At 46.3% G+C, this 23,422-nt stretch overlaps 1 protein-coding gene across 1 annotated transcript in view; it reads left to right on the top strand.

Annotated features, from left to right (window-relative positions):
- The first annotated feature begins 2,510 nt into the window (after positions 1–2,510).
- WDR37 (WD repeat domain 37) overlaps positions 2,511–23,422 on the top strand; it is a 194,243-nt gene continuing 173,331 nt past the window's right edge. The window contains exon 1 of the mRNA XM_088463210.1: positions 2,511–2,634. The gene's annotated coding sequence lies outside the window, so the exon portion shown is untranslated. The remainder of the gene's footprint in view (positions 2,635–23,422) is intronic.

Genomic DNA, 23,422 nt, shown 5'->3' with positions numbered 1-23,422 from the left:
GCAGGCAAATCTGCTAACATTTACACTGACTCGAGGTATGCGTTCGGGGTGGTGCACGATTTTGGGGCTCTATGGCATCTGAGAAATTTTATGACAGCAGCAGGCACACCAGTTGCACATTCCCGACACATAAAATAACTTTTAGAAGCAATCCAACTGCCCAAAGCGGTGGCAGTAATTAAATGCAAAGCCCATACATGTGAGGATGACCCGGTGTCACTGGGCAACAACAGAGCTGATGAAGCTGCAAAATGGGCAGCAGGGTTAAAAATGTTTTCTCCAACTGAAACAATTATGTCATTTCAAACAATTGATATGCTGAAATTAATTGAGATGCAAAATTTGTGTTCAATTCAGGAAAAATCCATTTGGAAGTCCAAGGGATGTGGGCAAGAGTCCTCTGGGCTCTGGAGGGACGGACATGGTAAGCCAGTAGCCCCCAAGGCATATTACCCCAGCCTGGCTGAGGCAGCACACGGCCTGACTCATGTGGGTAAACAGGGTATGTGCAAGTTGGTGAGGGCATACTGGTGCGCACCAGGTTTTTCTTCACATGCAGAAAAGATAGCAATGTCCTGTCTGACCTGCTTAAGAAAGAACATAGGGAAAGCGATCCCTACCGAACCGTCCCACATTCCACCGACTGATGGACCTTTCCAGGTGATACAAATTGATTTCATCCAATTACCACCCTGCAGGAACCTTAAGTATGTATTAGTGTGCACAGACGTATTTTCTAACTGGGTTGAGGCCTACCCAGTGGCCAGTAATACTGCTGCGTTTACTGCCAAAAAGATAGTTCAGGAATTTGTATGCAGGTACGGTATCCCTAAAATCATCGAGAGTGATAGGGGTACCCATTTCACAGGTGATGGTTTTCAAAATATGTGTAAGCTGATGGGTATTAATAGCCAACTTCATACCCCCTACCGACCGCAAGCCAGTGCCAAGGTAGAGAGGATGAACGGGACTATTAAAAATAAGCTAAGTAAAATCGTGGCAGAGACTGGACTAGGATGGCCAGAGGCGTTACCTTTGGTCCTACATAGCATAAGGACCACTCCTAGACCTCCTCTGAATCTGTCCCCATTTAAAATCTTGTTCGGTAGACAACCTCGTTTGATTATAAGTCCACAGGAAGACCTGAAGGGTAACAACGAGGTAACTGTAAAGTATCTTATATCAATGAGTAAGCAGTTAAAGCAACAGCAGCAGAAACTGAAATTGTTGTCTAATGATAAGCCTGAAACTACCTGTCATGATGTTGAACCAGGAGAATATGTAATGATCAGAAATTTCTTGCGTTCAGGTCGTTTGACTGATTGGTGGGAGGGTCCATACCAGGTGCTGCTGACGAGTACTACATCTTTGAAGGTGGCCGAGAGAGATACCTGGGTCCATTCCACTCACTGCAAAAAGGTCAATCAACCGGTGGAGAAACAAGTCGGAGACAAGGCTGATAGCGTGGACCTGTCGATCGCGAGCTTGTTCCGGGAGGATTGAACAGGTTGTAGTGAGATACCTGAACTGAGAGAAATTTGCAGATCTTGTTGTGACAATGGACAGGTCTGCTGTGTTCATTTTCATATTCTCTTTTAGAGTGTTCACCATCCTGGTCAGTTCGGGGATATCCAGTGTCTGTGATGGGAATGTGCTTGTGCTTAAATTTTATTTATAAAATACAATTCACTGTAATAATTAAATGCAGTTATTTTCTATGAAACATTTTTTTTCATTTTCATTAACTGACCTTCAATTGTTCGGTTATTAGCCAGATTTTTTTTTTTCTACAATTTTAGTAGCTCTTCAGGGTTCATTTTTCTAAAGTAGCTCACGCCTCAATTAAGGTTGGCGACCACTGATCTAGACATTGTCTACATTTTTACTTTTACTGTAAATTGAAAGGCTCGAACAGTGGCCCTTTGCCCTGCGGTGCCCTGTGCGGTGTCACAGGTCGCACTACCCTAGTTACGGCCCTGCTCTTTAGACCGCATCTCCTCTGATACATGGGGCTGCTGAACATACAGATACAGCTGTTTCATCATGTTTTAACCAATAAATAACTTTAATAGGCCTACAAGTCTTATTCAGGGTATTAATTTATACATAAAATAATTAAGTATATTACTTATATTAAAATACACTCAACAAACATACACAAATAAATATCAAAGCTTTCAATATGACCTATCGATTCCTAGTACAGCGTTACTAACGGTAAAGCCATCCCTAGTAGAGCCTGAAAACACCACCTCTCACTCTCTTGTTAAATAAAACCCAGTGTATGTATTCTTTATTTCAGACAGAGACAATATATACCCTGTGCTGTGTGTGCTGTATAATATCACAACAAGATGACAGTAGGACTAATAATAACACAGCGCCGAGAAGCGAAACCTATCTGACAGCAGGGAGGGGCGTGGCCGGGCCACCTGGCGCTCTGACAGACGTTAATCTCCACCAACGCATGAAGAGACATGTTGTCCAATCGGCGCTGACCGTGGTGACAGGGCAGGAAGGGGGCGTGACTTCCGTTGTCAGGGGAAATGTCCGGAGCTGGCTGTGCGTGTGCTGGGTGATAAGGAGGAGGCGGTGTAGTGGGCGCCTGGTTGCAGAGGGCTCGTCTCCGCGCAGGTAACGCTGGCTGGTCCGGGGGTGGAATCCGGTGGGCTCCGGTGTCTTAGTGACGGAATGGGAGGATGGAGATAAGATAGCAGCTGGGCGGGAGCTGTGTGATGGGCACTGGGCTGTGAGCCATGGTGATAACACTGCTGCTGGCTGCTATGTATGTCTGTTACATGCCTGTGCTTGGGGGTCATGTCAGCCAGCGTCATGTATACATAGCAGGGGGACTGTACATGCTCTGATTTTATAGGGGAATATGGGAGGCTAGCACTATATATTGGTGTTTATGTGGTCTGTGCCTGCCTCTGCCAGCTGTAATGTAATTTCTGTTCCCACACCTAAGGAGCCTCATGTTTATGCTTGTCCCTTTACCAGGCTCTACATCACATTGTTGTCTTCACACATTTGATAGCATGCTATGCATACATTACCATGTACTATTAAAATATATAGGGCCTCATTTATTAAGTTTTACCACCAAAATGAGTGATAAATGTCACTGTATGATAATGATGCTCCAGCCAATCAGCTCCCAACTGTCAGAAAAATGACAGTTGGGAGCTGATTGGCTGGAGCACTATTTATCATACACAGTGACATCACTCGTTTTGGTGGTAAAACTTGTTAATAAATGGGGGCCATAGGGGTCTATTTACTAAGCCTTGGATGGAGATAAAGTACTAGCCAATCACCACCTGTCATTTTTCAAACACAGGCTGTGGCATGGTAGCTAGGAGCTTATTGGCTGGTACTTTATCTCTGTTCACTTTCTCTATCCAAGGTTTACAAAACAGACCCCATAGTCTCCAGCCCATTTCAAATATTATGGTGCTAATATAGGGCTTGATTCAATACAGCGCAATGCTGAATAACCCTGGGAGAGAGCTATTGGAGCTATTCAATGCAGCGCGCTGTTTGGTCCGACTAAAGGACTTCTTCTCGCACCCCTCTGAGAGTGTGAGGAGAAATCTGACAACAGTTCCGGACGCAAGGCTGTTTTCTGGCTTAAGGCAGCCAAAACAGCCCGGGTGTTTAGTCGCGAGAACCGCCATTCTCCGACTTAACTGGCAACTGTTGGACCAAACAGCGCGCTGAAATGAATAGCTCAGGGTGCTCCATCCCGGGGCTATTCAACATCGCACTGAATTGAATCAAGCCCATAGTGTGCCGTCTACCACAACGCTTCCCCTGGAGCGTGCCGTCTACCGTAGCGCTTCCTCAGGAGTGTGCCGCAATATTTCTGCTAGTTGGAGTCTGTTCATTATAAATGTTTGCATATGCATACTGCTGCTATGCTGTGTTAGGAAGGTGAAGGTAACTTACTGTATGTGTGTTTTTGAGCCATTTAATCTGGTGAAATGTCACGTTTAACGCCTCATACTATCTACATTGCCACATGAACGTAGATAGTATGAGCCTTCGCGTCGGGAGAAGCTGTTTAAAATATCTTTTGGTTTTTAACCACTATCTATTGCAGCACAAGCACTTTTATGCCACTACCGTCTAACTAAATGTAACGGGTGTTTGTAGCACACTTGCCATGCTTCTGCATATTTCTGTTTACTTTTCACATTATTCAGAATCTCTATTCATGGGCTGCATGTGTTGGGCAGATGAACATCTCATGATACTTTTGTTTCTTTCAAACAATTTGTCTATTGATTAAGGGCCTGATTCAGTAGTGTACACAGTTTGATTGCAACCACCTGCAGATCGCAGTTGCTAAAATATGCGAATGCTTGCCAAAGCACATGCGACATAAAGATGCCCACTATTGTGTTCTCTTATACGTCCAATATCGTTCTTCTGCGTGAACATCGGTACCATTGACGCACATTTTACAGGTACTCGGCATTTACAAGAAGTCTGGCTAACCGAAGATCCTGTGCAGAGAGCTTTCATGCTTGCGTATGCAGTCACAGTGGCTAATTTATGCACGCCCATGAAACGGCTTTCAAACTGACAAACACCTTAATTTTTCAGACTACCCCCGTAACCAACCCCAAACGCTGACAGCATGTTGCTGCTCCCTTTGCGATGGATTCCTCTGTACGTCCATAATCGAAATGCGATTGGTGCGCATGTACAGTGCGGCTTATACGCATGTGCGATGGCTAACAATTGCTTGATCTGCATCTGTATTGGCAATTGCGTACGCTGCTGAATTAGGCCCTAAGTGTGTAACTCAGAGGTTCCCAAACGTGGTCCTCAAGGCTCCCCAACAGCTCAGGTTTTAGAGATATGCATGGCTGAACACAGGTGGTTAAATCAAATTGACTGAGGTAATAATTAAGTCACTGTAGCTAGTTGAAATAAAAATCTGGTAATGTATGGGAGCAAATGACAATCAACAATTTGCTCCCAAACACCAGAAAACAGACTAAAATGGTTGTTCATACATGTTGGTTAAATCTGTTTAATAAAAACAACTTGTCTGAATGATGGTTTTTGTACATATTTGGGGGTTTGGGAGGAAATTGCTTAATGTCATTTGCTCCCATTCATTACCAGATATTCATTCCAACCAACTAATTGGATGGTTGGATAAAAGTTGGTTTAGTGCAGTGGTACTCAAACTCGGTCCTCAGGACCCCACACAGGTCATGTTTTCCAGGTCACCTAGCAGGTGCACAGGTGTAGTCATTACTCACTGACACATTTTAAAAGATCCACAAGTGGAGCTAATTATTTCACTTGTGATATCTTTGAGGAGACCTGGAAAACATGCACTGTTTGGGGATCTGAGGACAGAGTTTGAGAACCTGTGGTCTAGTGTATGGCCAGCTATACTGTTGTGTTTTGGGCTATATATTACCTTTTGTCATAGTAAATTTGTCTTTAAAAGATATTTTGTGCTTCGGAGATGGACCGTTCCTCTGTCTATAGTTTGTTGAATTTCCTTACTGTCTTAATAGGATCACATGCACATGTTGTTTTCCTATTTGCATATACCTGACCTTATGCTTCAGTCTTAATTCTGATCAATGGGCTGGATTCAATTGAATTGAAAAGCGCAGGGAGCTCCCGGAATTATTCGATGCAGCGTGCTGCTAAACCAGACTAAGGATTTGTTCTCGCATCTCTCCTGGGATGCGAGCAGAAATCCGACAAAAGTATAGGCGCGATGCTGTGTTCTGCCCTTAGCGTGGCGGAAACATCATTGCGCCGGGAAATTTAGTTGGAGAATGCCCGTTCTCGCGACTAAACACGAAGTTTTAGGCGTGAGGGGCGGGAGAACGGGCATTCCCCGACCTAACAGCGCGCAGAATTGAATAGTGGCGGGAGCTCCTTCCCGGCGCTATTCAATTCGCGTTGAAATGAATCGAGCCCAATGTATTTGTTTTATTAGATGACACCTCAAGTGTCATTGTACTATTGTACTGGGGCTCAAAAGATGCCCCAAAGGGCATGGGTGCAGGGTGCTAGAATGAATGAATAAATAATAATAATAATAAAAAAAATAGTAGTAGTGATGGAGGTGTTGTTGAACACTGGTGTTCTAGCAAAGTGTTACCTGTACATACAATTTTAGGGGGTAAGTCAATTCAGCCCAATGGACACAATTTTGGGTTCCAGACTGGCAAATGGCATCCATATACTTTACAAGCTTTGCCTTGTGTTCACAGGAAAACTTGCACTACTGTGGCTACTGTAAGTAACCGGTGTGTAACCTTCTTGGCATCACTGCGATGGCAGCACATTGCCCTGCATTGAATTCCGCCCTTAGAGATTAATTACGACAATATGAAAAATATAGATTTTTCGATTATTAAATAATATCTAAGTAGGGATGTGCAGGCTCGGATAGGTTCGAGTTTGCACGTGGCGTTCGGATTTTTCCCTCCAAAAAAACGGAACTCAGAAAGAGGCTAAACGTCATCTTACATGGACGAACATCATCATTCCTGGACTTTTGTCCAGGAATGATGATGTTCGTCCATGTAAGATGACTTTTAGCCTCTTTCTGAGTTCCGTTTTTTTTGGAGGGAAAAATCCGAACTCAACGTGCAAACTCGAACCTATCCGAGCCTGCACATCCCTATATCTAAGTTTCCAAAATCCGATCATGATTTGTTTTGGATTGTCTGTTCCATAAGGATGTGTTATTAGTAGGGTATCACTAAGACAGCGTACCTGTTAGTAGGTTTTTGTTAGTAGTGAGCAGATAGCAGCATCAATATTGTACAACTGCAGTAAGAGTATGATGATGTCCACACAATACTTAGAGAAAAAGAGTTTCCAATGTGCTTTCTGAAATTAGCATATGGCTTTGTACAGCATTGAAACAATGGCGACTTAAACACGAAATGGTTTTGGAGTGTAATTTCCAATATGGCAGTACACACATGCCAAACATGCATAGTTTTGCTGAATGACTTGTTGCATAGAAAAAAAGTACAGCAATATGTATAATAAGACTCGGTTAAAGAAAAATAGTTCTATTTGTTGGTGTTCAAGTGAGTGACGGCTGTGGGGAATGGTGAATTGTCATGCAGTGATGGATGATGAGGTCTGATGAACACACCTTGGGAGAGGTATGATGAGGTCATGTCTGGCTGTGCACCAGGGAACAATTTAGAAGCTATGGATATATGACTAACTTGAAATATAAATCTTGATATTAAAGTTACACTGCTACAAAAGTTTGGTAACAAATGTTCACCCAGCCTACTTTGTATTAGCAGCAATGCAGTGTATTTACACCACAAATAATTGAATTATGTGTTTATGAAACTAAATCTATCCATCCAGGATGTTCTCTTCTCATCCTGTACTTTTTGGCTGTGATGAAGCCTTTCATTGTAGTGTTTCATTGCTCGTATTGTAAACAGAATTGTTTAGTACAGATTAGTATATTCACAGCTTTCTACTTCAGGGTCCATAGGGTATGCACAGGATACCTTGGGGTATAGGTGTGACGTCAGTCGCAGGGCACCAAAGAGTTAAGCTTTCAGCCTCCCAGGATGCACTAGGTCCCCCTCCTATACCCCGCCCCCGGGCTAAGGCACCTCAGTTTAGTTTGGTGCCCGGCCGGCGTCGGGTGCACCTGTCGGAGTGGGGGCTAGAAGAGCCCCTGAAGCTTTCTTCAGTGCAGCTGTGGCTGCACATCTGGATGTACAGCATGGACAGTCAGTCCTGACGTCCATGCTGTCTTCCCTACACCCCCGCCGGTACCAGAACGCCGGTACCGATCCGGGGATGCTGGTGAGCATCTGGGGTCACAGCTAGCGGTGACCCCAGATGTTCCGGACCATGGCCGGATCCAAGGGGGACAAAGGTAAGCAGCGGGGTCCCGCGGTGGGTCCCCGCTGGTCACATGGTCCTAAGTCCCCAGGCAGGGGGCTCCCTGGGGACTGGCTGCAGCGTGGAGCCAGGTACTGAACCTGCGCTTTCCACTACCCCCTGGGACAGCGGACCGCAGCAGAGCGGTAGCGCTGCGGCGTCCCAGGGGTTAAATGCATGCCAGGGGAGCGCGCCTTCCCTGTCTCACAGCCGGCGCCTCCCCCGCTGCACACAGCCCTCTCTGCACTGTGCTGACTGGTCCTGTGTCAGCGCTCCTCCCCCAGGCCAGCTTCTCTCTGCTCCTCGGCGGCCATCTTCTCTGCAAAGCATGGTGAATGCTGCTGGAAGTCTGGAAGGAAGCATCGTGGTCTGGGTCCCCCCGCATACCTCTCCTCCGCTGTGGCTCAGGTCTGTGTATGCAGCGCTGTGTCCTACCAGGCCCTGTGTCTGTGTAGTTGAGTGATCAGCGCTGTTAGTGCAGGAAATGTTATTTCTCTGCATTGTATGTGACTGTGCTAGCGCTGCCTGTAACTTTTCTTCTCTAAACTGTCAGCTTTATTACTGTCCCTGTTCTTTCTGCTAAAGCCCTTGCGGTGCGGTGCTGCAGGGTGGTCTCTCGCCTATTTAATACTTAATTGGTGAGAGAGGTCACATACATGGTGCCATCATGTCTGAAAGTGATTTTCCCCTCCGGCTACAGTGTACCACGTGCAAAGTACCGTTAGCGGAGGGGGAGGGTAGCGCGGAGGGCCTTTGCCGGCAGTGTTTGTCCATGGCGCGACCTATTACGGTTACAGCACCGGTACAGGAGCCGCCCTGGGCTTGTTTCGCTCAGGCGTTAACAGCTTTAGTGGGCCAGTTAGCTCCGCAGCCCGCGTTTACTCCGATGGGTTTGTCCCAGCAGTCTGTGGTGTCGTCACCCATGCAGGGGTTCCCACGACAATTGGTGGTACCCCACAGTCTCCCTATTTCCCCGCTCCCGGGTTCTCAGGAGCCAGCGTGGGTTAACTCCCTGACGAGTTCTGTACAGCACTTGTCGGATGTGTTGCAAGGGGAGTCTGTGATGCGGCCTCATAAAAGGCCGGTGGCGTCTCTGTCCGCTCCTTATGAGGATGACGAAGGGACGTCTGATGATGGGGAGATTCTGGATCCTTACGATCAGGAACCTCTCCATACTAAGGACGCTGATGCTAAGTCCAAAGTATATATTCCTGGACTTATTCGGGCGGTCCGCACAGCCTTGGTGATTGAGGACGAAGTTCCCCCAGCGGCTAAATCTAAGTATGCCTTTTTCAAAGATGTGAAGGGCGATGCCACAGTCTTTCCTCTTTCGGGTCAGTTGGTGGACCATTTAGAGGAGGCGTGGAAACAACCTGGCAAAAGATACCAGCCGCAGAGACGCCTGGCGGTGGCTTATCCGTTCGCGGATAATTATTTTGCTAAGTGGGAATCCCCTCCACAGGTGGATTCTCACGTGACCCGTCTTGTCCGTAGTGCCACATTGCCGATGCCATCCATGTCCTCCCTTAAGGATGCTACGGACCGCAAGGTAGAAATCTGCCTGAAGTCCGCTTATTCCCTTGCAGGGGGGGCAGCACGGCCGGCTATGGCCATTTGCTGGATTGCCAGAGCGATGGAGCGCTGGGCGGATTCATTAGAGGCTTCTTTTGAATCCGACGGTCCGGCCGAACAGGCGGAGTTGATTGGCAATCTCCGTGATTCGGCCACCTACATCAACGAGGCGGCTCTAGACATTAGTACTCTGGTGTCTAGAATTTCTTCAGCAGCGGTAGCTGCTCGTCGCACCTTGTGGCTGCGATCCTGGAAGGCGGACGCAGATTCCAAGAAAGGTCTGGAAGCGTTGCCGTTTACCGGAGAAGTTCTCTTCGGTCCGGATCTGGATAAGATTGTGGCCACGCTGGCGGCAGCCAAATCTGCTTGTCTCCCGTCGGCCGCTGCTCCTTCTGGTTCTGGACCATCGTCCTTTCGGTCATCTAGGGCCCAGGGCAGGCCCAAACCACAGTCGTTTCCTCGACAGGCTGGCCCTAAGAAATCGGTCAAGCCCCGGAAACAGGCATGGAGTACCAGACGTCCGGCCCCCAAGCCAGATGACAAGCCTGCGGCCTGACGGTCCGGGTCTCCCCTTGGGGGATCCCAGGGTGGGAGGCCGCCTGCTGCAGTTCTCCCGGTGTTGGTCGTTCACTACGACAGACACTTGGGTTCTGGAGGTGGTCTCCCACGGGTACGCCCTCTCCTTCCGGCACAGACCCCCGGCTCGATTCTTCACCACGGGTCTACCATCAGACCGGAACAAGGCTACGGAGCTGCGGAAGGTATTGCACACTATGCTCCAGGCTGGAGTTATAGTGCCTGTTCCATTCTCCCAGAGGGGCCAGGGTTTCTATTCAAATCTATTTTTGGTACAGAAACCCAATGGGTCATATCGTCCGATTCTCAACCTCAAAGCACTCAACAAGTCTTTGCGGGTCCCGAAGTTTCGGATGGAGACCCTACGGTCCATCATTCTGGCGCTGGAACCTGGGGACTACATGGTGTCATTGGACATACAGGACGCTTACCTGCATGTCCCTATTCTTTTGCGCCATCAAGAGTTCCTTCGGTTTGCAATCCGCAGCGACCACTTCCAGTTTCGGGCGTTACCTTTTGGCCTGGCGACAGCACCACGTGTTTTCACCAAGGTGATGGCGGTCATGGCGGCTTCTCTGCGGCTGCAAGGAGTCCGCATGTTGCCGTACTTGGACGACCTGTTATTGGTGGCAGGATCTCCAGAGCTCCTGTTACACCACTTGGACCTGACCATTGCACTGCTGCAACGGCACGGCTGGCTAATCAACTGGCAGAAGTCCACTCTAATCCCGTCTCGGAGGATTCTGCATCTTGGAGCCTTATTGGACTCGGGACAGCAAAGGATCTTCGTGACGGAGGACAAGATCTCTGCTTTACAGTCAAGGGTGCGCAGTTGTCTGCACAGCCGCCGGGTGTCCTTACACTCGGCGATGAGGTTACTGGGCTCCATGGTGTCGGTGTTCGACATGGTGGAATACGCCCAGTTTCACTCCAGACCTCTGCAGCACCTGATCCTGTCCAAGTGGATCGGGCTGCCTCAGTCTCTGAAGTTCCAGACAATTATGCTCACCCCGGAGGTTCGCCTGTCCCTTGCGTGGTGGTTAAAGACGACCCACCTCAACAAGGGACGTCCGTTCTGGGTTCCAAATTGGGTCCTGTTGACAACGGACGCCAGTCTTCGGGGCTGGGGAGCAGTTTCGGGTCCACACTTGTTCCAGGGCAGGTGGACGCCGACAGAAGCGGAGCTTCCAATAAATATCTTGGAACTCCGTGCGGTCTTCAATGCTCTCCTGCAGGCACAGCGGTTTCTCCAGGGTCACCCGGTGCAGGTCCAGTCGGACAATGCTACCACCGTGGCCTACATAAACAGGCAAGGAGGAACTCGCAGTCGGGCGGCTCTCGTAGAGGTCTCTCGGATCCTGGTTTGGGCGGAGCGCAATCTTCCGGCCATATCAGCGGTCTTCATCCCGGGAGTGCTAAATTGGGAGGCGGACTTTCTAAGTCGCCAGGACGTTCATCCAGGGGAATGGTCCCTGCACCCGGACGTTTTTCAACTACTGGTGGACAGGTGGGGTCTTCCAGAAATCGACCTCATGGCGTCCCGGCACAACAACAAGTTGCCGGTGTATGGGTCTCGCACAAGAGACGAAGGGGCGTCTCTGGTGGATGCTCTGTCCGTCCGGTGGACGTTCAGGTTCGCATACCTGTTCCCTCCGGTCTCCCTTCTTCCACGGGTAATCCGGAAATTCAAACAGGAAGGAGGGACGCTCCTGTTGATAGCTCCCGCGTGGCCCAGACGGCACTGGTTCTCAGACCTCCAGGGTCTGTCCGTGGACAGTCCTCTGCGGTTGCCGCTACGACCGGACCTTCTGTCTCAGGGTCCTTGTCTTCACCCGGACCTGACTCGGCTGTCTTTGGCGGCGTGGCTGTTGAGACGGCCATGCTGAGGTCCCGGGGGTTTTCCAGCTCTGTGGTGCGTACCATGTTACGAGCTCGGAAACCGTCTTCCGCGAGGATATACCATCGCGTGTGGCATACGTTCTTCCAGTGGTGTCGACCGAGAGGTTATGCACCGCGGGAGTTTCGTCTGTCTCGGATTCTCGCCTTCCTGCAAGCGGGACTAGATCATGGGCTTCGCCTTGCTTCTTTGAAGGTACAGGTTTCGGCCCTATCTGTCTGGTTTCACCGTAGGATTGCTACAATCCCGGATGTGCGCACCTTTATGCAAGGTGTTCTCCGTATTCAGCCGCCCTTTGTTCCACCTGTTGCGCCTTGGGATTTGGCTGTGGTCCTGAGGGCTCTCCAAGGACCGCCGTTTGAACCACTGGGCTCAGTGGATATTAAATGGCTAACAGCTAAGACTGTTTTCCTTCTGGCCGTTGCTTCGGCCAGACGTGTTTCTGAGTTAGGGGCTCTTTCTTGTAGACCCCCTTTCTTGGTTTTTCATGGGAACAGGGCAGTGCTCCGCACTCGGCCCGAGTTTCTTCCCAAAGTTGTTTCCCAGTTTCATGTTAACGAGGAAATAGTTGTTCCGGCCTTTAACTCACCGGGTCTTTCCGTGGGTGAGGCCTCTTTGGATGTTGTGCGGGCCTTAAGGACTTATGTTGACCGCACTTCTTCGTTTAGGAAGTCGGACGCTTTGTTGTCCTCTATGGCTTCTGTAAAAAGGGTTGGCCTGCTTCAAAGCAAACTTTGGCAGCCTGGATCCGTATGGCTATTTCTGAAGCTTATCTTCATGAAGGCCTACCGGTCCCTCCTTCTCTGAAGGCTCATTCCACTAGGTCTGTGGGTCCTTCGTGGGCAGCTCGACATGGTGCCTCGGCAGTTCAGATCTGCAAGGCTGCTACGTGGTCTTCTGTCCATACCTTCGTGAGGTATTACAGGTTTAACACCTTCGCCTCTCAGGATGCTTCCTTCGGGCGGCGGATTCTCCTTTCTGCACAGGAACGTCCCCACCCTTAAAGGATACTGCTTTGGGACATCCCCAAGGTATCCTGTGGATACCCTATGGACCCTGAAGTAGAAAATATGAGATATGGTAAGAACTTACCCTTGTTATCTCTATTTCTACGAAGTCCATAGGGTTCCACAGGACTCCCGCCCTGTCGCACCTGTGCTGCAGATGGGTTTTGCTCTGGTCACCGGTTTTCCGTCTCCCTCTGGTGAGAATGTGATTCTTGTATGTGTCCAGATCTTTGTTCTCTCTCTTCCTTCTCCTCCTCCGGCCTAGGGCTTGGTAACTAACTGAGGTGCCTTGGCCCGGGGGCGGGGTATAGGAGGGGGACCTAGTGCATCCTGGGAGGCTGAAAGCTTAACTCTTTGGTGCCCTGCGACTGACGTCACACCTATACCCCAAGGTATCCTGTGGAACCCTATGGACTTCGTAGAAATAGAGATAACAAGGGTAAGTTCTTACCATATCTCATATTTTTTGTTCTACTTTTCATATAGCCACATTTTAGTCAGTCATTAAGATATGCTGTTTGTGACGGCTGGGTACACACTGAGCGATGTGTACCCAGCCGATATGTTGGTTCAATGGGCTGACCTATTGGAACCTGGGTACACATCAGATCGAGGTAATGAAGGACGGAACGATCACTCACACCGTCCTTCATTACCTGCAACGGGGCTGTATGCGATATCGTCCGGTTAGATGTGCAGCATGGCCGGCAGGATGATGTCTCATTCGGCCGCGGGAGCGCGCATATTGGGTGTACACTCTGAGCGATGAGGCCGATATGTCGTTCTGATTCGTCCGGAAACAATATATTGTGCCAACATCGTCTGTGTGTACCCAGCTTGAGGGACTACTTAAACACATTTTATTTTTAATAAAGTTGCAGTTGAGCATCATATGCTAAAATATTGGATTTAATTTGTGACTTTTTTTTTTTTTTAAACATGGCTAAATATCTATAGTTTGCAGTATACCTGTATGATTTAGCAGTTGATATGAGTTATTGACTTAATTAGAACAATATTATATTTTTTTGTAGATTTCGTAAATGTATATGCATAGTATGAGTGCTGTGCAGGGTGCGCCTTTGTTGCTAATGCACAATAAGCCACATGGGTTTAATAGAAAATAAATGTTCTTTGCTTTGTTTATTATTTTGCAACATGTTCTACTCATTCATACTTTAGAGGTCATTGCGTGCCATATCATTTTTCTTTTTGCTTTTGATACAGATATACATTTAGAAGACATTTCTTTGTACTCTAGGTGACAGAATTTCATATCAAACTTCATTGAACGATAATGGTCCAAGAGTATATCTGTGCTTAAAAACAAATGGAATCCTTTTTAGAGAGACGTGCTTTGTAGTCACAGCTAATAGTAATGTATGACTTGCTAATTGTTATTTTGAATCTGCTCGGTTTCCATTCTGAAAAAATATAGCGTTTGAAGGTAGTTTATTTTAGTTAGACATTATGTTAAAAGAGAAACGTTGATCTATGTGAATTCTTCAGCTGTCATGTATGCAAGGGATGTAGTTACTATGCCTACAGCCGGGAAGCCGACTCTTGAAATCCCGGCACCAGAATCCCCACTGCCAGCCACAAGACCTGCGCAGAGATGCAGATACCGGAATCCCGACAGCTGGCATCCCGACCGTAAGTATAGTGGGGCCGGTTAGGTCTAAGCCGTGAGGGAGGGAGAGTTAGGTTCTGGCGTCCTTGGGGTGGGGTGGGGGGTGAGATTAGGGTTAGGCACCCTTGGGGGTGAGGTTAGGTTCTGGCACCAAGGGGGGAGGGGTAGGTTTAGGCACTAACGGGGATGGTTAGGATGGGGGGGAGGGTTACCATACTTACTGGGCCCCTGCCGGGATACCGAGCATCGGGATGCCGCTGTCTGTATATTGACAGGTGGCACCACGAATGCCGGTATTTCATACCCAATCCTGTATGCAGCGCTTTATAGTTTCAAGCATTTTGAAAGTGTTTCCAAAATCAGTCAACTAACTATTGTCTAACTAGGGAGTTTGTTTTATCAGTGCAGTTTTCTGGCTGGAAAACAATGGCCTTAAGAATATTCCTTTATCTTTAGCTTTGCTTGAGGCATTGCTATTACAGTGACATTTGATGCTTTGCCATTCAAAACCTCTCTGACACTGGCCGTTTGTGAATATTTGATAATCTAACTTAAGTTTTTGTTTTAGGTCAGACCCTATGCTATCACTTGACATACTTTTCTGTGATTTCAAGATGTTTATACAATGTTTCTTGGTATAATTTGTAATGCAAACTGCTCTTCCAATATTTTTTGCTTCTATTGTGGTGTCTGCATTCTTTGCTAGTGTTTTTTTTATAGGTGTTAGTGGGGCAGATGTATGAAGGTCTGTGAAGTGATAAAGTGGAGAGTGATTATCAACCAGCCAATCAGCTCCCAACTGACATTTTTCAAACACAGCCTGTAACATGACAGTAGGGAGCTGAGTGGCTGGACGGTTATCACTCTGCACTTTATCACTTTCCAGAGCTTCATACATCTGCACCAGTGTGACTTATATTTGGTTTTTGCATCTTAATAGGTTTTGTAATGACAACTATTCATTTTTAAGGAACACTTTATTTACATTTTGCATAATTTGATGCAGTAAATTCTAGTATGTCATATTAGTTAGATTGATGTATGAAATGATTTTATTATTAAAATGTACACCTTTGGTTTAGTCAATACCCCACAAAATGTTACTGTACATGAGGTTTGTCTTATGTGCAGCATGGAATTGGTATAAAGATTCCTTGTCAATTTTGGGACTTTTGTTATTTAAGATTATACATTTCTAGGGGGTATATTTATAAAAGTGTGGTTTTTAGAAGTGGAGATGTTGCCCTTTAGCGATTATTTTCTAGAAGGTACTAGATAAATAAGTGCAACATATTCACAGCTAAAAACCTGCACTAAAGTAAATATACCCCTAGGAGTTTTCCTTTCAGAAGCGGAAAACAACACTTTTGAATCCTTAATCCCTGTGGCCACTTCCAAAATGGTATATTGATTAAGCAGGGGCCAACAAATAAATGTAAACAGTTGCTAACTATTCAGTTTTGGCCGTCATCTGGTACTGCATTGTGATAAGGGACACTTCATTTAACACCCTTTAATTGATGTAGTTTATAAAGATATTTGTAGTGAAAATTGTATAAATAGTACCCTACAGTACCCTATACTAATAGTAGTTTATGGCATATTTCTTGCCTTTCTATAAAGACCTTTTTGTGTATGTATGTGTGTGTGTGTGTGTGTGTGTGTGTATGTATATATATATATATATATATATATATATATATATATGTGTATATATATATATATATATATATATATATATATATATATGTGTATATATATATATATATATGTGTGTGTGTGTGTGTTCATTCTAGCTCCCTGTACCTGTCACAACTTGTGCAGTTCCTCTTTCCTGCCTTGGGTGTTGCTCTCTGCTCTGGTACTTCTAGCACCCTCTAGTGACTATACCAGCATTTTGTTGAATCAGCTGAGTGTGCTAGAAGCACCAGAGCAGAGAGCAACACCCCAGACAGGAAAGAGTATCTGCACGGGTTGTGACAGGTGCAGGGTGCTAGAATGAACACTATTGTATGCTAAAATACCTGCTAGACTGTAGGTAAAATTACTTTTATTTATGTATCATGTGTATGATTATTTACAAAATAAGAGTTGGAGCTCTCCTTAGATTTTTCTTCATGGACACTTCCCCTATGCTGTCTGCTTTATAAAATCAGTCTTTTTAGCCGCACCCCTATGTCTGTTCCCCATTACCCATTGGCAATCTGTTTTTAAAAGTTTTAAATTGGTGATCTGGCCCTTTTTTTAAGTTTGAAAAATTGTGTTGCTGTGGGACCTCAGGGAGTAAAGCATGGTGAAAGGGTGGTGAATGTATTGTGGTATAAAGAAAAACTGAACATCTTGAAATGTGAAATGCTTGAGATTAGCTGTTGGACTTTGTATAAGGATGACTGCAGGTGTATGTATGACATAGAAAGGGTGCCCCATGCACTTGTTCTGTGTCATGTTCTCCACAGTCACGTGAAACAAAGTACACCCTCTTTCAAATCTGTGCCTTTTACATGTCAGAAAATTAACAGTCAAGTTTTACAATTTTATTAATATGACCAAAAAACAAATTTTTAGTTCTTTGTGCACCAAAAAAAATAAGTCACCATGATAAAGTTTGAGTTAAAATAAGTACGTATATACTTCCTATATCAAAATAGGCAATCATTTGAGCCAGGTTCAGGGGGGTCTTCTATACTTCATTATATGATTATCTTATATATAAAATACATTGGTCTGTTTGTGTGTCCGGTTATGCATTCGGGCATCCCTGCACCGATTGGGATGAAACCAATGCGAGGTGGTCCAGTTGGATCCTGGCCAGGTTTGGGGGGGGTTTGGGTCCCGTTGGTCCTCCCTTTGGTGTACGCTGGGTAGAACTTTGACCCGGGGAGACTGTTCTGAGGCTTCCACTGGATGGATTTGGATGAAAACTTCAGAGTGGTAACATTGGATCCCTGAAGACATACTAGGTCAGAGCTCCTGTTGGTATACGCTGGCAAGAACTTTGACCCAGGGAGCCTGTTCTGGGCCTTCCACTGGATGGATTTGGATGAAAACTTCACAAAGGGGTGGCAGTTGGTCTGGGATGCCTATCTTCATAACTTGAAGATTTAAACCTGGGCAACGCCGGGTACATCAGCTAGTCTCTTTTATAAAAGCAGAACTTTTGACATGTTAGTCTGGCACATTGATTGTCAAGGAAACAAGACCTCTGCAATGATGGTAAAGCAGAAAAGCCGCCCCTACCTAATTATTTACGTGCCTGACGCAGCTTTTCCACTAATCTGGCCTTATACTCCACTGCTGATCAGAAATCACTGCAGCATACAGGAAATCAGTCACTCTAGAGGCGATTCAATTGTTTAAGTCACTCTAATTAATGGGCTCCCAATGTTGCAATTCAGTTGTTTTTTGGGTGCCTGTTAATTATCGTGCTTGTCGTGCCCAATTAGAACCGGGTTTAGCTTTGTAAAATGGCTACACCCATCTGAGGTCCTCCCAAACCACGGAATTTTTGCACATTTCTGCTCGCCTCCTCAGGAGGGGGCGAGCAGTAATGCCATTTCCAACAGCTGTTCGTGCCTGAACTGAGAAACAATCCTATTGCACCGTCGGGTGCCCAACACTGACAACCGCTAACAATTGAATCGTTCCCTCTGTATTTTACCTTCATGTTCTGCGTGCAAAGAAATGTTTCATTTTGGCTGGAGGTCATGTAAAATCTTATACGAAAGCTGTTTGAGGCAGGTGTACTAGTGCTGTTCCACTTCACTTTGGATATTAGAGTTGAATGTGTATCTATTAGGTGTATACTCTATCTTGCTTATTTCAGACTATGCATGCACTAGATCTGTGGGATTGTGTGCATTTCAATTTCATCCATGACTTATGACTGAAAAGCTATAACTGGGTTGTAATGGGTGGGTTGTCACATAAGCAAAGTTGAGGTGAGTGCGTGTCAACACAAGTGTGGTCTTCACAGAGGGCCTGATTCAGCATGGATCGCCCGCAATGAAGCTGCGAAAATATGCTAACGTCTGCCACCGCTCAGCCAGCATAGAGACGCCCACTACTGCCTTCTCACATACGTAATACCTCGCAGTCCTGCGTATACATCGGTAACATCAGCCACCGCTCAGCCAGCATAGAGACGCCCACTACTGCCTTCTCACATACGTAATGCCTCGCAGTCCTGCGTATACATCAGTAACATCAGCCCCTCGCACACAATTACAGCAAGTCTGACCTATCTCAGAATTTGCAAGTCTTGTCGCACGCAGCAAGTTCTCAAACTGTGTATGCAATCGCAGTGGCTAATTTCTGCACACCCATGCAATGGCATTCAAATAGACAGGCATGCCTGCATTTCTGCAGCAACTCCCCCATCACCACCCCCAGATGCTCACTGGCTGTCACTCACTCTGTGATGGATTCCACAGTGCATCCGTAATCACAGTGCGATCGCCGCGCATGCACAGTGTGGTGCATGCACAGTACGCATCAATCGGTCGATCTGCGTCCGCTGTTGCAATTGCGATCCATGCTGAATCAGATCCAGAGATTGATGCAAGTCCTAGTACTAGGTAACCTAGTATCAGGAGGTGCATCTGTGCTCTGATAACTATTAGCAAATGAAGCATACACATGGGGCAGGAGCATTGTAAGACTGCTACAACTCTGTTTCAGGCCCTTTGTTTTTTTTTTTTTTTTCAACGTTTTCCTTTAGATAAATATTTATCTGGGTTTGGTAGACTACCGGTAATTTTTTAATAATAGTTTACATCCTAAAACTCAGTAGTATGTGATACATTACCATAAACCCCCAGAAGCTGCACATGCATATGTTAATATGCCCTCATTGTTTACAGAAGACATTATTGCTGGATACTGTGGATGCATTTGACTGCACATGAAGTCCAACACATAGCAATACAGTCAAGGAGAAATGCTTCTGTTTAGTTATGTGGATACATGGCTGGATGACCTTAGGGCATCTCTTACAGGAAATCTCTGAATCTAATAAGCTGGATAGGGAAATTGAGTGTACACAAGCTGATAACGCCTGTAGCTAATGGGAGTCTTGATTCTGCAGCTCACTTGTTTGATTTTCCTTGTCTCTGTGGAATGAGACACTATATAAATCCCTGGAGCTTTATCATGGGTAAATGAGGAGAAATTTGTTTAAGCAATTAAACAGTGTAATGAGAGTGCTACCAGTTTTGTATTTGTCTTCCTGAGACCAGGAGCAGTGTAACCACAAGGGGTAATTTAATAACCAATGTGATATGTGTTTTTGTGCAATTGCACTCACTCTTTACAGGTAAACATGTGGGTTAAAGATGCTGATGTCTACAGCAGTTCAAATGTTTGGGATGAGTTATGAGGTTTTAGTATGGTGCTTACCAGGGACGTGCAGGCAGGGGAGGTAGTCATACTCCTGAGATTTAATCTAAAAATTATTAGAATAATACAAAAGATATATATAACTTATAAACATCTCCTTTGTTTATTGGAATTCTTTTTATAGTTAACACTTGCCAGCTTTGTGAGCTCCCTGGGACTGCAGGGAGGAGAGAGATGAGGCAGCAACAGCTCAGCCTCGCTTCTGTATAGTCACACTGCTTGCAGAGCTGGGGGTGGGGCCACACACGGGCAGTAAGCTGTACAGAAAGAGCGCTAATAGAGGCATGCCTCTGAGTATGAGGGGGGGTGTCTTGTGTCATAATGATATGTCACATGCTGGTGACACATTATTTCTTCCAGGTACTGGTAAGTGGAAGAACCACCTCCCATAGATTACTAATTATTTAAACAGCAAATGTAATCGTGAATTACAGGGGAATGTGAGGAAAACAGGTGTATTTATTTCAGGAAGAAATGATGCGATACCTTCTTGTATTGAACCTTCATTCCTTGTTGCCCTCATGTGACATGCATTTTAAACTATATAACTAACGGTGATCGCGCAAAGCAAAAAAATTTGTTGGTCCCAGGGACCCCTCACTTTATAAAATTGGGGTCCTACTCCACCGTTTTTGGGTCCCATCACATATTATGGGGGTGAGGGCAGGTGGCAGTTGGGACAGTGCTGGGGACTGGTAGCATGGTAGCAGTTGGGGGTAGAGAGGATTAAGGGCAAGCAGCAGTTTGGGTAGAACTGGGGGTTAAAGGCAGGGAGAAGGTGGGGAAAGAGCTTTGGGCAGCGCTGGGGGTAGGGAGGGGGGGTAAGTGCAGAAAACAGGCAGCGCTGGGGGTAGGGAGGGGGGGTAAGTGCAGAAAACAGTTGCGGCAGTGCTGGGGGGCAAGGATGAGGCTAGGAGAAGGCAGTGCTGGTGGTAGGAAGAGGGCAAGGCAAGTATATGTGCAGTGGGCATCTGCAGTATGTATGTGAACACTGGTATGTATGCAATATGTATGTCTGCAGTGGGCATCTGTGCGGTATGCATATGTGCAGTATGTATGTGTAAAGAGGTCTGACAGTGAGGGGAATAGTGTAGCAGAGAGCGCTCTCTGTCAGGGTGTCACAAGGGAAGAGATATGGTGCTGATGCAGGCCATTTGGATGGCTCTACAGGCTTTCTGTAGATGCGAGGACGCAACTTTATTAATGGTACAAGAGTCTTGTCAGTACAGGGTCACAGCCTCTCAATATGGAGCCATTTCCTTCGGTCACAGCGGGAGAGGCAGTGGGTGGCAGAGAAGCCATGTGTAACAGGGAGAGGCAGTGGAAGGTGGAGGCAGAGGGTGACAGAGGACATGTGTGACAGGGAGAGGCAGTGGGTGAAACTGGTTTGCTACTACACAACTGAACTGTTATAGTTTAAATGGACTCCCTACACCCAGGGCTGCACAGTGTCCCCACTCCTGCAGACCCATAGACAAACACCCCCCAACACAGGCACAACGGTACGTAGGCATGCCAGTACAGAAGCACAACAGTAGCAATATCTGTACTGGATCTTATAGCAGCTGCAGGAGTGCAGACTGTGACACACTTGTTAGACTGTCTGACTGTGAATCCAAATAAATCAGCTGCACTCCAGTTCAGTGCCACTATATCACTTTCCTGCAGGTCTCATTATCATGATGATAATGCAGACAGCGGGCTTGGGACTTAGGAAAAGACGTGCTACAGGTGGGGGAAAGAGTGTCACGTTAGGGGTAGGGAGAAGTGTGTTAAGTACAGGGGCGTTGGTATTACAGAGGAGAGAGTGAAAAAAATGTGTTCTCAAAGACCGTGTTAACTTGTGCTCCCATTAAACAAGCACAATCTCATACACCCCCACCTCCGTCGCGTTCTTGACTTGTACTTGCCGAGAGCAGCCTCGGTAAAGTGCGGCATCACGGTGACAGGCGGCAGCGCTGTCCTCCTTGATCCGGCTCCCAGAGGAGTGATGGTAATAAAAGGGAGGCAGCCAGAGGCAGTCTCCAGGCTCAGGGATGAATGGCAGTTGATCCGCGAGGAGAAAGGAGAGCCCGGCGGCGTCACGTGAGCGGAAGGAGGTCTCAGACGCTGTCGCCAGCATTGATTGGTTGGGGACTCAGGGAGACGCTGGGGAGTTTATTGACATGGCTGCTGCTTAGCGCGTCCTGCAGGACCCGCTCACTTTTTAAAAGTGAGTCCCTCACTGCCTATATTGCGTAAATACGCGCTATAGCGCGGATTTTGCGAACACTGCCCAGGCAGGAAAGAGGAAATGTACAGGTTTTAACAGGTGCAGGGTGCTAGAATGAGCACTACATAAACAATTTTTTTTTTGCTTTAAGTAGATGCCGTGAGCACCAGGCACTCAGAACGCAGGGTATGACCTTATACTACACCTTCACTGTCAGCGTGACAGTGGCTACTGTACTTTTTCTTTACTGTTTTCAAGTCAGATTGTTTTCGTAGTAATGCTGAAGATTTGCTTGATTTAAAAAAATATTCTTTGGATTTCATGCTTGGTTTTCGTTCTCGCATGCACTGTCAAGTGTGGGACCTTGTATAGACAGGTGTATGTCTTACAAAAACATTTCCAATCAACTGAATTTACCACAGGTTGACTCCAATTAAGCTGTAAGGAACATCTCAAGGATGATCAGTGGAAACAGGATGCACCTGAGCTCAATTTTCAGCTTCATGGCAAAGGCCGTGAATACTTATGTACATGTGATTTCTTAGTGTTTTTTTTTTTTTTTTATTATTGCATTTGCAAAAATCTAAAAAAAAACTTTACACGTCATTATGGGGTATTGTGTGTAGAATTTTGAGGACAAAAATGAATTTATTCAATTTTGAAATAAGGCTGTAACATAACAAAACGTGGAAAAAGACGCATTGTGAATATTTTCGGTATGCACTGTACATTTGTGTTGTGGACATTTTAATCAAACATGAATCAGAAAATAGGTACATAAAGAAGTGTATGGGTTCTATACCCTCAAAAAATGTGGGCAAGACAACGTCAAAATCATTGTCTTTGGTTTTCCACATTGCACTGTGTTTTTGTTTCCCTTTTGCTACCTCAACTACTTCATCATCATTGTCATTTGTCACTGCCATTTCACTGTAGCTATTAAAGCTCCCTGCTCCATCTCCCTTCGGGTCTGGCTGCCATTCACCATTACCACAGTCAGTGTCACTGGAATTTAATGGAATCTCTTCTGCTACTCTGTACCTAATGCTGGCCACACACATAACGATATCTTAGCCGATTCCGACACATTGGAACGACAGATCGTGTAAAATATGGCCAAATTGAGAGTAAATCGTGAGTCCCCACTCACGATCACGATGCGATTCCCAGCTGGTCGCACATCGCATCTTCAGATCTGCCGTGCAGTAGGGCAGATCTGACAATCT

This window comes from Taudactylus pleione, unplaced genomic scaffold (genome assembly GCF_031769625.1).
Source record: "Taudactylus pleione unplaced genomic scaffold, aTauple2 ptg000053l, whole genome shotgun sequence".
NCBI classification, from domain to species: domain Eukaryota; kingdom Metazoa; phylum Chordata; class Amphibia; order Anura; family Myobatrachidae; genus Taudactylus; species Taudactylus pleione.
Note: the sequence above shows the minus strand (reverse complement) of the source record. Positions and strands in the feature narration are given on the sequence as shown.